The sequence below is a fragment of the Hordeum vulgare genome, chromosome 2H (genome assembly GCF_904849725.1).
Source record: "Hordeum vulgare subsp. vulgare chromosome 2H, MorexV3_pseudomolecules_assembly, whole genome shotgun sequence".
In the NCBI taxonomy this organism is placed as follows: Eukaryota; Viridiplantae; Streptophyta; class Magnoliopsida; order Poales; family Poaceae; genus Hordeum; species Hordeum vulgare.
In genome coordinates, this window is record NC_058519.1 from 500500439 (window position 1) to 500514183 (window position 13745).

A 13745-nucleotide genomic window follows, 5' to 3' on the forward strand; every position below is an offset into this window, starting at 1 on the left:
ATGCACGGCCACAACCGCCACTTGTGCATGCACGACTAACATCACTTGCTCGATTCCGTTGCGGCCAAGCGCACGACGTGCTCACACTAGTCTACTATGACTTGGCCTTCCAACAGATCGCCAATGGCTGCAGCGGACTCAGATGCACACACACCATCGCAACACATGTACGCACTGTCATGACCCAGCTCGTGGAACCGACCTGACGCACCGACGCCGACCGCACCGCTACGAACCCGACCTAGCACACCGACGCTTGTCGCACCGTGCTTCGTCACGACTTATTTCCAACATTGATTCAAGGACTGGATCTGTGCCATACAGCAATGAAGTGGTTCTCCATTTTCCACGTATTCAGGCACATCAACGTAAACAACCACTAATGCAAAGGGAAGTAAGTAGCATGTGATTTCCTATTTTCCATTGCGTTGGAACTAGCGGCCACTCGCCATCCGTGCAGCGCAGCCGCTGAAACGGCCAAAGCTATTTACGATGCGGTGGGCAGCCGATTCGGCGGCTGCGAGCACTCCTCCTAGCTTGGCTTCTTGAGGACGGCGAGCGGTGTGCAGCCCATTGCCCGGCCATCTTTGGCACCATCGCTGCCGTCTCCGACCTCCGTGGTCGTCGACGTCGAGTCGCTACCTATCACGCACTCGCCTTCGTGTTAGTGTCGACTAGGGCCTCCGTCCTAAGCTTTGGCTTCCGCGTGAGCGGCTCCTCTAGCACCGCCGCGGTCCGCCTTCGCTGTGAAGCGCTCACCACTGCCTCATGTCCCTCGCCGTCCTGGTGGCTAGCCCACCGTCGAGCGGCCACTCCGACCGCGCTGGCACATGGAGCCCAGCGACGCTCGGGCTCGCGAACAGCGCCTTCAAAGTTGTTGCGCCTGGCATACACCTCCATGGTGGCTCCTCCTCTGTGGATGAGCGCGGCGGGATATTTTCTCATCTCCGGTGATGCGGCCATCCGGCCGGCGCTGGCGTCGCCTCCTGCCTCGATGTGCATTTGGGATAGAAAGCTACTGGATTTCTTTAGTCGCTCTCTCTCTTATCCGACTAGTTGACCACACTAGTGCTTAAATTTCTGTAAATATATTGAGTACTATGTATTCCATATAATATGTTGATGTAATATATCTTCATGTTTCTTACATGTTGAGACTAATTACATCTATTATTTGCAATTGAGATTTTTACCCCTCGTGAAGATAAATTCAATACCTCTAAAGTATAGATTTACAATTGAGAATTTTCTTCTCTCGCAAAACAACATCATTGCGACTGAGATTATTTATTTTTTCTTACAAAATATTAATTTATTTTGCTGAATTATCTTGCAACTAGATACAAGATCATCTCATTTAATTTAGAGGTCCATATAATTCAAGTTTTTCACTTGAATATCAAGTCTCCAACATCATTACTATTCATTATAATAATAGTGTATTTGTGTTGAGTACTATGTATTCCGGAATGTATGTATCTTCATGTTCGCTACATGTCGAGATTAATACGTCTATTTGCAATTGAGATTTTCAATTTCTTGCAAAGACAGATGCAAAATTCAAAGTGATTTCTTTAAATTGATGCTTGGGATTACAAGGTAGTCATATGGATCTAGTGCCTACGCAGATTATCGATGACTACTCATAAAGCCTACATTTTGTCTTCGACATTATGATTGCTTTACAAAGTGCTCTCCCACACATTTTTTCTAAGTCATGACATAAGGCATTACGAGTGAGTATCTACTTATTTCATCACATTATACTCCCTAGTGCTCAGAGATCCACTCCATTTTAAAAATTATCTCCAAGGTGTCATATTTAGCAATTTCAGATTCACACTAATGGTTTCAAGATAACTTCTTAAAATACCCATTGATTTTGCTAAGTTCATTAGAACATCAAATATGATGGTCTTTAATTTACTCATCGTAAATTAATTATCTCTAGTAACCGATGGCTAGAGAATTCGAGGCATCGCCCTCAACGGCCACCGCTGCCCTTCCTGGGCGAAGGACAACATGATCACTCTTGTGTCTCGTGGGATAATGTGCGAAATCCAAGACAGTAAGATTCATCTCTCGTCAGGATCACGCTGCTAACAGAAGAATGTTGTCTTATACATCATAAGGCGATATATTGATTCACATCTCAACATCTGGTTATTCTGTATGAGCAATTCCTCGGACACAATGAACCTCAATGGCAAAGGTTTGAAGTTCACTTCAACCTTCAACCTCACATCAATAATGATGATGTGACCCTATGGGCACGGAGAATGTGATGGTTGAATATGCCTCAACCGACATATTTGGAGACTATAAATAGTCTCTCAATCTCTTAAGTGGTCAATATTTATCTATGTCCATCTATGATGTTGTATTAACAACATAAGTATTGTTATATTTATTCTATATATCTGACAATGATTTTCATATTGAGAACCTTCATGTCTACGGGAGTCAATCTGATGAAAGATGATATGTGCCTCGTGGACATATGCACCACAAACTCTATACCGAGGGAAGTAAAAAAATTCCAATCTCATTTAGAAAAAGGAGATATTTTAAAATCGCTAGACGCGATGAGGTATTTGTTGACAGCTCGAGTGAAATTTACTATCCCTCTCGGTACTCGAGTAACGTCACGATGCTTTATTGCTCCTAGTTTAACTCGTACCCTACTAAACTATAGAGGTGTCCGTCGAAATTTTAAGGCTCGCGCACCTTAAAGTCTATGTTGAACCACTCAAACTCCTTGAATGGATCAAGTCGAGGTGAGTGCATCTTCCACATCCATTGGCTTAAGTGTGTGCTTTATTCACACGGAACCATTGGCTCATTATCCTGACATCGATTTCAAGCAAATTGAAGGGACAAGTTGTAGAATTCTCCTTGTGTGCCTTCAACTTGGCCCTATAATTGAAGTTTTGCACTCTGTCCTATTAGTCTAGACTCAAAATGGTTTGGTATAATCCTATCCAAAGAATTAACCTCAATACGGGATCTTTACTTTGAAATTGCAATTTACCAACTTTACGTTGGAGTCATGCAGTTTTACACGCTCATGACCAGACTTCATAGTATTATTCCCCTTTATCTTTGATACGTGGAAATCTACCAAGTATTTCCCATCTACGGTAATTCGATTGCATACCAATATCACCACCTCGCATACATCACTGGTCATCAACATATAATTGGGATCTATGTGAGGAATAACTGTATTTCCGTCAATACCTCAAGCCCTCGCGTGGGGAGTTATTCAAGGCTAGTATGCTGATTCAATGAGGAATATTTCCGGGAATTAGGGAGAGAATTACCATGAAGAATGCAAGGAAATTAGTGGAATATTGAACACATTTGTGCCTCAAATCCACGTACTCAAAGATCTAAACTATGTGTTTAGCATATTTGAAAAACACTGCAAATAACCTGCCAAATTCATTTACTCGACGTAAAGGTGTCATGCAATCCTACAATCCTGCAAAAATATGTCGAAAAGAGTGGAGGTACCAACTAAAACCACTCAACTCCCCTTCAAAGCAACAGGGGGAGAAGTACAACAATAGTACATCAGGATTCAGTTTCTTGCAAACAAGGATATCATGGCCTCTGAATCGGTAAATGCAAATCAACTTCACGTTGACACACACCTAATGGGTAGTATACCCAGTGGATGGGAAACCTCCACCAATCCAGGTCATAGTGCATATAATGACCGGGACATCGAAATACCGACTCAATCGCATTGGGAAATCGCAAGCACTCATCATGGGTAACGATATTTTCATCAACTCTATAATGTTATATAGATTTTGAAGAATCATATAACCGGAAGTCTACAATCGTTGACATACATTTCTCAACTACATTGCAAAACCTTTCACATGATTCAGGTCCAAAGACCATGCTCATGGCAAGGTATGAACAACACTCGGACTTAACTCAAGCAAAGGTTATAATCTGATAGAAATAATCTTTCTCAATAATGGGAAGGTTTGCATGCATGGTGGGTAACAGCTTGTAGCACAAGGTTATAATCCTAAATAAACAATACCTACACTAGTTTCTTCTGGAAACAGAATTGAGAACGATGAGGTGGTGAAACATAGAGCAAGCATTGTAGTGCAAGGATTCACGCAGATACCCAACTATTCTTCACGGTTGGAATCTCTTTTTGCTAACTTATATCATTGGCAATACAAAATCATCTATCTATGCAGTGGATAGATGTACTGATTACGTATCCATGTGGATCACTAGATTCAGACATAAATGGTTCATGTTGGAATCTCGCTTCTGAATCAAAATGCAAAATGCAAAACGCAATGTGTAAAAAAATCAATAAGTACATATGGTACAACCGACATAATGAGTTCCTTATACAGAAGGATTACTCCTACAACGATGATTATTCAATTATTGTTGTGTTTGTAATGACGACACATGTAATCATCTAAATGACAGATTTAAAATGAAGGTTTTGGATAAACCAAAATACCTACTACAACTTGAGCACCTTCATTCATACATTATGGTGTTTTCTATATCCAAAATATATTAGAGAAATTCATTATGGACGAATCTTATCCATCCATAATTCTCATAGTAGTTCATGCTCTAAATGTAGAGAAAGATCTATTTAGATCAAGAGATGATGAAAATGATATATTGGAACTCAACATTCCATAATGTCGTTGGATCCACCAAACATAATTGGATGGGACTCAAGAATGTCTATCGATACTCCCTCCGTCTTGATGCATTAGGCATAGTAGGCTGCTTCCAATGCAAAGGTGCTAAGATGTGATGCTAAGAGCATTGAATAGCTTAGCAACTCAACTTTTCAATGCATAGGTGTTTTACTTGTTGTTGCTAAGCTCAATCTCTCATGCACTCGGAAGGGCCTTAGAAGGTGCACTGCAATCTGGCATGTAGAGATTGGGTAGGAGAAGAAATTAAATTGTAGAGGAAGCCAATCACACTATTCCTTTCTAAACTAAAAACATGCTATGAATTAGAAGACCTCTTTAAATCCAAAAAACATGTCGCATAAATTGCATGCATTGGTCCTTGAATTAATAGATGAGGTCTAATTAATATGCATGTAATGTGCCTTATCATTTTGGGATTATTTGATTTTCATAAGATATCTAATGCACCAAGACGAAGGGAGTATCGTTTTTCAAGTTAGAAATTCATTACGGACAAATCTGGATACATTGATGTTTTTCAAGTTAGAAATTCATTACGGACAAATCTGGATACATTGATGAGATCTCCGCTATGTCAAATCATAGACAAGCTTAGTGTTTCTACTTAGTGTTGCCAAGATCTACATCTTTCTTGTGTAACCTAGATGAAAATAGATTATGCAATAAGCAAATTGCTATATGCACAATAACGTGAGGTAACAACTTTTACATTTCAAAAATATGGAATTTGATGGGGGAAATAAGAAGAAAATGATGTATATACTTGTCTAAAAAGCCCAAAGGGTAAAAATAGAAAATATGTCATGTTGATACCTCATTAGAAACTTTTATGATTTCAAAGCCGTCACATATCAAACAACTTTCTTATCATATCTTTCCCACGTTTTTGGAGAAGTTTCTATGAAGATGATGCTCATAAAATAAGCCAAGATTAGGAGTGTTACAAATAATTATGGGTTAATCCCTGCTTTATAGGAACTGTCGGCGCCGGTGGCTGACTCGCCCGGACAAAGCGTGCCAAAGGTGCCTGGACCTGCATAATCCTTCGCAAGATGAGGCTGTTGGGTCGCCTTCTACTCGCCCGTGGTGCCCCATGGTCGGTCAGTTTCCCCTTCTAGCCTCGTTCTTGAGAGGATCAGGCTTGCATTGCCTTTAGCTATTTCTGCACCTGGATTGTGGCGGACTTGTAGTGGAATCCTCTCTGGTGATTCCATCTTCAAGCATCAGTCTGATTTTCAATTCCTCTGACGATGCGTCTTCAAGCTGGAGTTCACAAGCCAACTATTCTAGGAGGTCTTGCACCCATGCATCTAGGGATGAACTATTGCTCTGTGATCCTTTTGCTTGCCTGCGCTTTTACTTTTTCAGTCTTAAATATCCTTAGACAGATTTAGGCTGTTTGTACTCATGCTGGTTTCGTTTTCCAATGAAAGGTTGCCTCCCTGTTCATCTAAAAAAAACAACTTGGCATGGTTCAAAGAAATCAAGCAATTAGCAGGAGCAGCTCAAATGTTCTGAGAAACAACGTCATGAGTATCTACCTCAACAGCATGATCACATCCAGCTCTGATGAATCTTCAGCAAGTCTACTTGCATCAAAAACAGTCTAAGCACATTGGTTTTTTTTGCAACGATTGGTTAACTAAAAGGTGAGGAAATAAGCATGGCTCAGACATCCAAGGAAGGAATTAGCAGCATAAGCTCTCAAGCCTGGCAGGGCGAAAGCTCTTAGGCGGCATCTGCGAATGTTTTGAGAAACAAGCCTTAGTTCTATCATCACAGCCATCCATTTCACCTATTTTCAATGAAATAAACCTACAACAAATACCGAGGTGTCACGATTTAAGTATGCCAATTAAAGTGTAGTCACAAAAAACGGCTCTGTGCACCGACAGAATCACAGCCACAGGTTCCTATCAAATGTGAGACGTCCAAAAACTCACTGTTGGCACAATGTAGCATCTCCGATCAAGGCTTGTGGCTACTGGAGACGTGGCATCGGGCCAAAGAAAATAAACTATAAAGCATTTCAGAAATCTCTCAGAGACCCGTTTAAAATCACGCACACAGCTGAATCAAGCTGGTGCAAATGGGTATTTCCATCCCAGAGCAAACCACAAAGGTTATGATACAGGGATGGACACTTGCAGAAACATAGAAGCAGCTGCTGTTTACAGTGTCATACGGCACTTCCTGGTCTAGAGCTCTTCACCGAGACAAGATGCTGGCATTGCAGAAATGAGAAACCTATAAAAGACGGAATTGGTTGGAACAATGTTATGCTCAGTGGAAAGAGAAGTCGTTTTTGGTTTGAAGGCTCACGGTGACAGTAGCCACCACTGCCAAAAACCTATATGGATCATCATCGCATCATAACAAGATAAAAACTATTAGGTCATATGCCGACGGAAAGGGCCCGGAAAATCATTGAGTAATCAGATCCAGGTGAGTTGAAAGCCGACTGTGTTTTCAATCTAGCAAGATGGCAGGACGATTTGCCGATTGGCTGGAATGGCAAGTTACAACATCCAGACAAGAAGCTGATCTTGCAAAAACAAACATTCACATAGATCACTGCATCAGGTTTCTCTGCAAAGGGCTAGCTTAGCCAAACACAAATCTCATACCACCCATTTCGTGCGATGGATCTATCAGATCGAAGTGAAAGTATAGACAGGGTTGGGGTTTTACTGTGAAACTATCATCCCTTGAAATTAATCCAATCTCATTGCATTGGAATTGTTTAACCAAGTATGCTTACATTGCACTTAAATTGGCATATATAAGCATCTCATTTCAGTAAATTGTCCTGTTATTTTTCCTGATTTGGGTAAAGAAGTCTGAAATACCAGATAAAAATATCAAAAGACTATGAACAAAATCACCAAAAAAAGACACAAACAAATCTCGAAAACATAGAAGATATGTATGGACAAGTTGAATGCACAAACCATCTCGAAGAATGGTCTGTGCCAGAATCTTAGCCCAAAGATTCATATTGGCAACGTACAGCGCTGAATTACGCTATTAAGAAGCGCACCAGAGACTCTAATTTATTGCCTTCAAAGGATGTAAATCGAATCTAGAAACCAAAAAAAGGACAACAAAACGAATACATGAGAACGCATTAGACTCACGAAAACTTGGTGTAATCGACATAGTATCGATTCAGAGTTTGATGGTAAGTTGAAAAGATCATCATCGTCTAACGCCCCAATCAAGATGCTCAGTGGAGAAGAGAAATAGCGAAGCAAAGCTGCCAACAAAACGAATACATGAGATAGCATTAGACTCACGAAAACTTGGTGTAATCGACATAGTACCGATTCAGAGTTTGATGGTAAGTTGAAAAGATCATCATCGTCACATGCCCCGATCAAGATGCTCCGTGGAGAAAAGAAATCGCGAAGCAGAGTCGCCAACAAATCAACAAAGATAATAAACGGAAGGCAAAAGATGGAGAACTCAACTGGCGGCGGAGGATAGATGAGGCTTTGGATGATGCTGGGTGCGCTTATATAGGGGGTGGCAACGAGTGGGGGCTGCCCTAGCCATCGTGAATTGGCATAATTACCCCTGTGCTTCGCTCGTTCGAGAGAAAACGATACGCTGCCCTGCGGGCTGCGGCCTTTTGGGCTTGAATCACAGCAGTTCGGCCCCGCACAAGGACCTGAAACCACAGTATGCTGGTCAGGCCCACAACAGCGTGGGTGTTTGTGAAGCATTTTTTTTTAGGCTAAGGTCGTTGCTTTATTTAAAATTCAAACGTTAGAATCTCATCCGAAATTACATCTAGGACAAAGTCCGGGGGATCCTACAACCAAACCTTACATAGTTCATGACTAACCCCTACCTTAGCTAACTTATGCGCGACGTCGTTAGTCAACCGACGAACCCAACAAACTTTGAACTCGGCAAAAGACCGAAGTAGTGCCTTTGATTTCGAGAAGCACACAAGTTCCTGTGAGCTTGATTCAACATCTGCACCACCCCTTGGGAGTCCAGCTCCAAGTGCATCATGTGTGCCTCAACCTGTGTTGCTACCTCCAGTGCACGTTTGCAGGCTGGGATTTCCACCACTTCCGCATCCTCGTTGTTTTGGAATAGATGGCACATTGCACCCTGAAACGCAACATTGTGATCCCTAATCATAGCACCGCCGTCGCCCTGTTCGCCATGTCGAGCGTCTGCCTCATCCGAATTCACCTTGCGCCACCCCTCATCAGGAGGTTCCCATTTTTGTGTCACTTTCTGCACCGGTGCCTTAGGAGGAATAGCATGGACAGTCTTCCATTTTTCCATGTTCATGACCACACAGGTCAATATATCATGTGGAGGGGCAATTCTCTTCCCATCCCGTACTTCATTTCATGCGAGCCACAACTCGTAACTAGCGCATATCATCATTTCCCTTTCGTCATCACATACACCAGCGAACCAACCAAGCAACCACGCGGCCAAACCACTCTAGGAGTCAAACGTGCACGGTGGGATCGCCACCGCATCTCCCTTCTCTGAGTGAAGAAGCTGCCAGAACTGGGTTGAATGTTGGCATGCCCAGAAACGGTGGTAGATTGTTTCTTCCCTCCCGCATGCAACACAAAAAACTACTGTCTTAATAACACACCGATATAATTCCGCTCCAACCGCCAGTCCATTCTTAACCAACCTTCACATATGAATCTTGGCCTTAGCCAGTAAACTCGTATCCCACAGCGCTAAAAAATATGCTTGTACACCGAGCTGGATTCCTCCGGCTGTCCAGTTCTTGATCTGCCCATTGACATCTTCAGTTGGTAGGCGGACCTGACATTGAAATTTTCATTCTTGATGAAGTTTCTTGCCACGTAATCTTGTGTACCCGGTCCACCAATTGCTATCTGCTAGATGTCCTTGGCATCATCACTTGTGAACATGACATCCACTTTCCATCATTCCAAGCACGCCCATCCCTAGAAATTAAGTCTGCCACTTTTGTCACACCCTGCAAGTGCACCTGCCCAATTGGTGCCATACTACCACTTCTCGGTATCCAGCTTGCACGAGGCTTGTCGTAATGGGAGTACCACAGCTAGTATCATGCATACCAACTAAGCAATTTTGATGAGGTGGCATAGAATTAAATGAAGAAAGAGAGGATTGAGTATCATATCATGATACCGTATCATATTAAATGTTGTGCTACTATGTGTCATGCATGACAATAAATGACCTATCCTAGTAACATATTATACTATTCATTACGGGTGTACTATCATACACTAGTATCATATGCATGATACTAGTATATGATACTCCTCATTACAACCAGCCTGATGTATATTTATCATGGACCCATCACCAATACGCCAAATGTGTCCTTCCCTAAGGAGATCCCTACCATGCAAGACATGATTAAATATAATGTTTAAAGATTATATATAATTAAATAAATAAATCATTAGTTAATCTGTTATTTAAGCTAACTAAAATAACATAATCAGTGTATGACAACTGGGCCCCCACTAATTAATCTGATTAATTAATTAGTTAATCTAAACATTTAAAATGTGCCTATGACGACGGGGCTCACTCGTCATATTTGACCAGTCAAACTCTGTTGATTGATGATGTCATGCTGATATCATCGCGATGTCATATTTAAGTTTTTAATAATTAATTAAATCTGTTTTTAATTGCTAAATATTAATAAAACTTTAAAAAAATTAATATAATATAAACCGTAAGTCAGATCAATATATTTTCAACATGAAAGTTGATCAGCAGAACGAGACGAACCCGGATACACGGTGCATTTGTGTATCACGCATTCCTAGTATAGCAAACGTGGAACTTTTCCATCGTTTTCAGTCTAACCGGTAGTAGCCACATACCCGGGAAATATCATCTGATATTTTCCCGACCCGTCTATGACGGATGTTACTGCGTTAGCTCATGCCTAGTCTGCATATTGTCATGTCATGCTTAGTGTTGCACCTTTTGCTGTTATTTATTGTTTCTCCCCCATCTTCTTACCGATAGACTCCGAGACTGACGCTGCTGCCGGGTACATCTACGACCCTGTCGACCAGCCCTTTGTCGCAGAGCAACAAGGCAAGCAAACCTCCCTTGATCATCCCTATATCGCCTATGTTTTTCTTCCTCCTCTTGCATTAGAATTTTGCTACTGTTGTAGTTAGCTCATATATCTGATGCATAGCCTATTTTTGATAAACTGCTACTTTCAGTACTGTAATTTTATACTGTTTAGTATAGGTGGAACAGTCTTCCCCTCTGATCCCGTAGTCCAGTTGCCCCGCTTTGTTTTCAAATCTCGATCCCTGATCGACGAGCCAGACCCGGCACAACACTTACACCCCCTTAGTTGTTGCGAGGCTACAGAGATAATATCGGGTACCGAGGGTGACACCTCGCGAAGTACTCCTCATGAAATCTCTGTAGTACAGCTAGTCGGTCGTGGTTATTGAGGGTGATTCCTCTGTCACCATTCCCGACGATGCCTCTGTCGTGCAACCCCTCAAGTGTGGAACCCTCGAGGGTGATTCCTCTAAGTCCACCTTGACGGATTACATCATTCGGAATCCAACGAGGGTGACACCTCGGATTCCCCCGATGTTTCAACCACGCAGTTACTTGACCATGTTACTGGGATCTTTGATGAATAGATGTTAGGCGGGTGGACTCCCGCGTGTTTGTGTTGATGACCATAATTAAAATGACAATGGATTTGGGTATTTGATCTGGGTTGGTCGGAGACCTTTTCGCACTAACCGGCTACGCGGGAAGAATTATGGGTACTCGACGTCGCGGTATTAGCCGAAGCTCTTCAGACGTCAGCAATGGAGCGTCGCGCACCCGAGTGGTCCCGAGATGCATTGTGCTTGTGATTAAGGGGTGCTTGGACTGACCTCGCTCGCCCACGCATCGTGGAGGAGTGCGGAGGGCAAGTGGGCCACGAACCCTTTGTGCTTAGGAGTTAGACCAGCGGGCTGGCCTCTCTGCTGAGCTTAGGTGGGGCTGCGACATGTCGATATTCTGAGGCCGGGCATGATCCAGAAAAGTGTGTCCGGCCAGAGTGTTATCGAGCGTGACAGGAAACTTGGTGCACCCCTGCAGGGATGAAAATTAACTATTCGGATAGCTGTGTCCACGGTTACAGGAGGACTTGGAGTTGTGCCCTGATCTTATACAACTACAACTGTTACTTAACTCGAATTAGTTGCCCTGGGATTGCTTCCTCGCAGGGAGTCGAGGGAGGATCTCTGGGCGTGATCTCATATGAATTTTGCTGCAACAATATGACTATTAATTGTGTTACCTTGATCTACTCTCGTCTATTGCTGCAAGACCCTGAAGATGCTAGTCTTTGATAGGACTAGGCTTCTCTCCCTATTCTCGCATTGTTGCAGTCAGTCCACATATATAAACCCCTTCTTTGATATTGATGCATACTTAGCTTAGTTATGATGTAAGACTTGCGAGTACTTCGGATGAATACTCACCGTTGCTTTGCTCCCCCTTTGTCCCTTTGATCCGTTGCTGCGACCAGATGATGGAGCCCGGGAGATGGAGCTTCCTGCCGACGCCTTCCACCCCGATGGTGACTCCTTCGTGGAGATCGCTGAAGACCAGGAGTAGTTTAGGAGGTTCCGAGGCAGGAGGCTGATGACCCACAACTATAGGGGATCAATCGTAGTCCTTTCGATAAGTAAGAGTGTCGAACCCAACGAGGAGCAGAAGGCTCTGATAAACGGTTTTCAGCAAGGTAATAACTGCAAGCACTGAAAGTAGCGGTAACAAATGATGGTGTAGTGAGGTGAAACGTAGCAGGTGAAAAGTAACAAGTAACAAGTAATAGCAACGGTGCAGCAAAGTGGCCCAATCCCTTTTGTAGCAAGGGACAAGCCTGAACAAAGTCTTATAGGAAGAAAAACGGTCCCAAGGACACACGGGAATTTCTGTCATGCTAGTTTCATCATGTTCATATGATTCGCGTTCGTTACTTTGATAGTTTGATATGTGGGTGGACCGGCGCTTGGGTACTGCCCTTACTTGGACAAGCATCCCACTTATGATTAACCCCTCTCGCAAGCATCCGCAGCTGCGAAAGAAGAATTAAGACAACGTCTAACCATAGCATTAAACTAGTGGATCCAAATCAGCCCCTTACGAAGCAACGCATAGACTGGGGTTTAAGCTTCTATCACTCTAGCAACCCATCATCTACTTACTACTCCCCAATGCCTTCCTCTAGGCCCAAATAATGGTGAAGTGTTATGTAGTCGACGTTCACATAACACCACTAGAGGAAAAACAACATACAACATATCAAAATACCGAATGAATACCAAATTCACATGACTATTATTAGCATGACTTATCCCATGTCCTCAGGAACAAAAGTAACTACTCACAAAGCATAGTCATAATCATGATCAGAGGTGTAATGAGTAGCATCAAGGATCTGAACATAAACTCTTCCACCAAGTAATCCAACTAGCATCAACTACAAAGAGTAATCAACACTACTAGCAACCTTACAAGTACCAATCGGAGTCGCGAGACGGAGATTGGTTACAAGAGATGAACTAGGGTTTGGAGATGAGATGGTTCTAATGAAGATGTTGATGGTGACGAGTCCCCTCCGATGAGAGGAGTGTTGGTGATGACGATGGCGACGGATCCCCCCTCCGGGAGGGAAGTTTCCCCGGCAGGATCGTCCTGCCGGAGCTCTAGATTGGTTCTGCTCAAGTTCCGCCTCGTGGCGGCGGAGAATCCATGAAAAAGCTCCGCCCTAATTTTTATCCGGACGAAACCCTTCATATAGCAGAAGAGGGGGCCAGTGGGCCACCAGGGCGCCCACAAGCCCTGTTGCCGCGGCTAGGGGGGCAGGCCGCGACCACGAGGCTTGTGGGCCCCTGGCAGCTCCCCTGTGGCACTTCTTTCGCCCAATATTTTTTGTATAATCCCAAAAAATTCCACGTTGATTTTCAGGTCATTTGGAGTTGCGCAGAATAGGGGACTCAG

At 43.1% G+C, this 13745-nt stretch overlaps 1 long non-coding RNA gene and 4 other non-coding genes across 5 annotated transcripts; all 5 read right to left on the reverse strand.

The window, feature by feature from the left end:
- Positions 1-5567: 5567 nt before the first annotated feature.
- LOC123426846 lies at positions 5568-8193 on the reverse strand. The gene is made up of 2 exons (XR_006622324.1): positions 6260-8193; positions 5568-6168 (listed from the first exon to the last, which is right to left on the reverse strand). It is a non-coding gene; the product is annotated as an uncharacterized LOC123426846 (long non-coding RNA).
- LOC123433634 lies at positions 6383-6503 on the reverse strand. Its single transcript, XR_006624975.1, has one exon. It is a non-coding gene; the product is annotated as a small nucleolar RNA SNORD14 (small nucleolar RNA).
- Positions 6577-6723, reverse strand: LOC123433841. Its single transcript, XR_006625145.1, has one exon. It is a non-coding gene; the product is annotated as a small nucleolar RNA snoR2/U65 (small nucleolar RNA).
- LOC123433796 lies at positions 6754-6936 on the reverse strand. Its single transcript, XR_006625106.1, has one exon. It is a non-coding gene; the product is annotated as a small nucleolar RNA Z112 (small nucleolar RNA).
- On the reverse strand, positions 6997-7090 carry LOC123433797. The gene has a single exon (XR_006625107.1). It is a non-coding gene; the product is annotated as a small nucleolar RNA Z152/R70/R12 (small nucleolar RNA).
- Positions 8194-13745: the final 5552 nt, after the last annotated feature.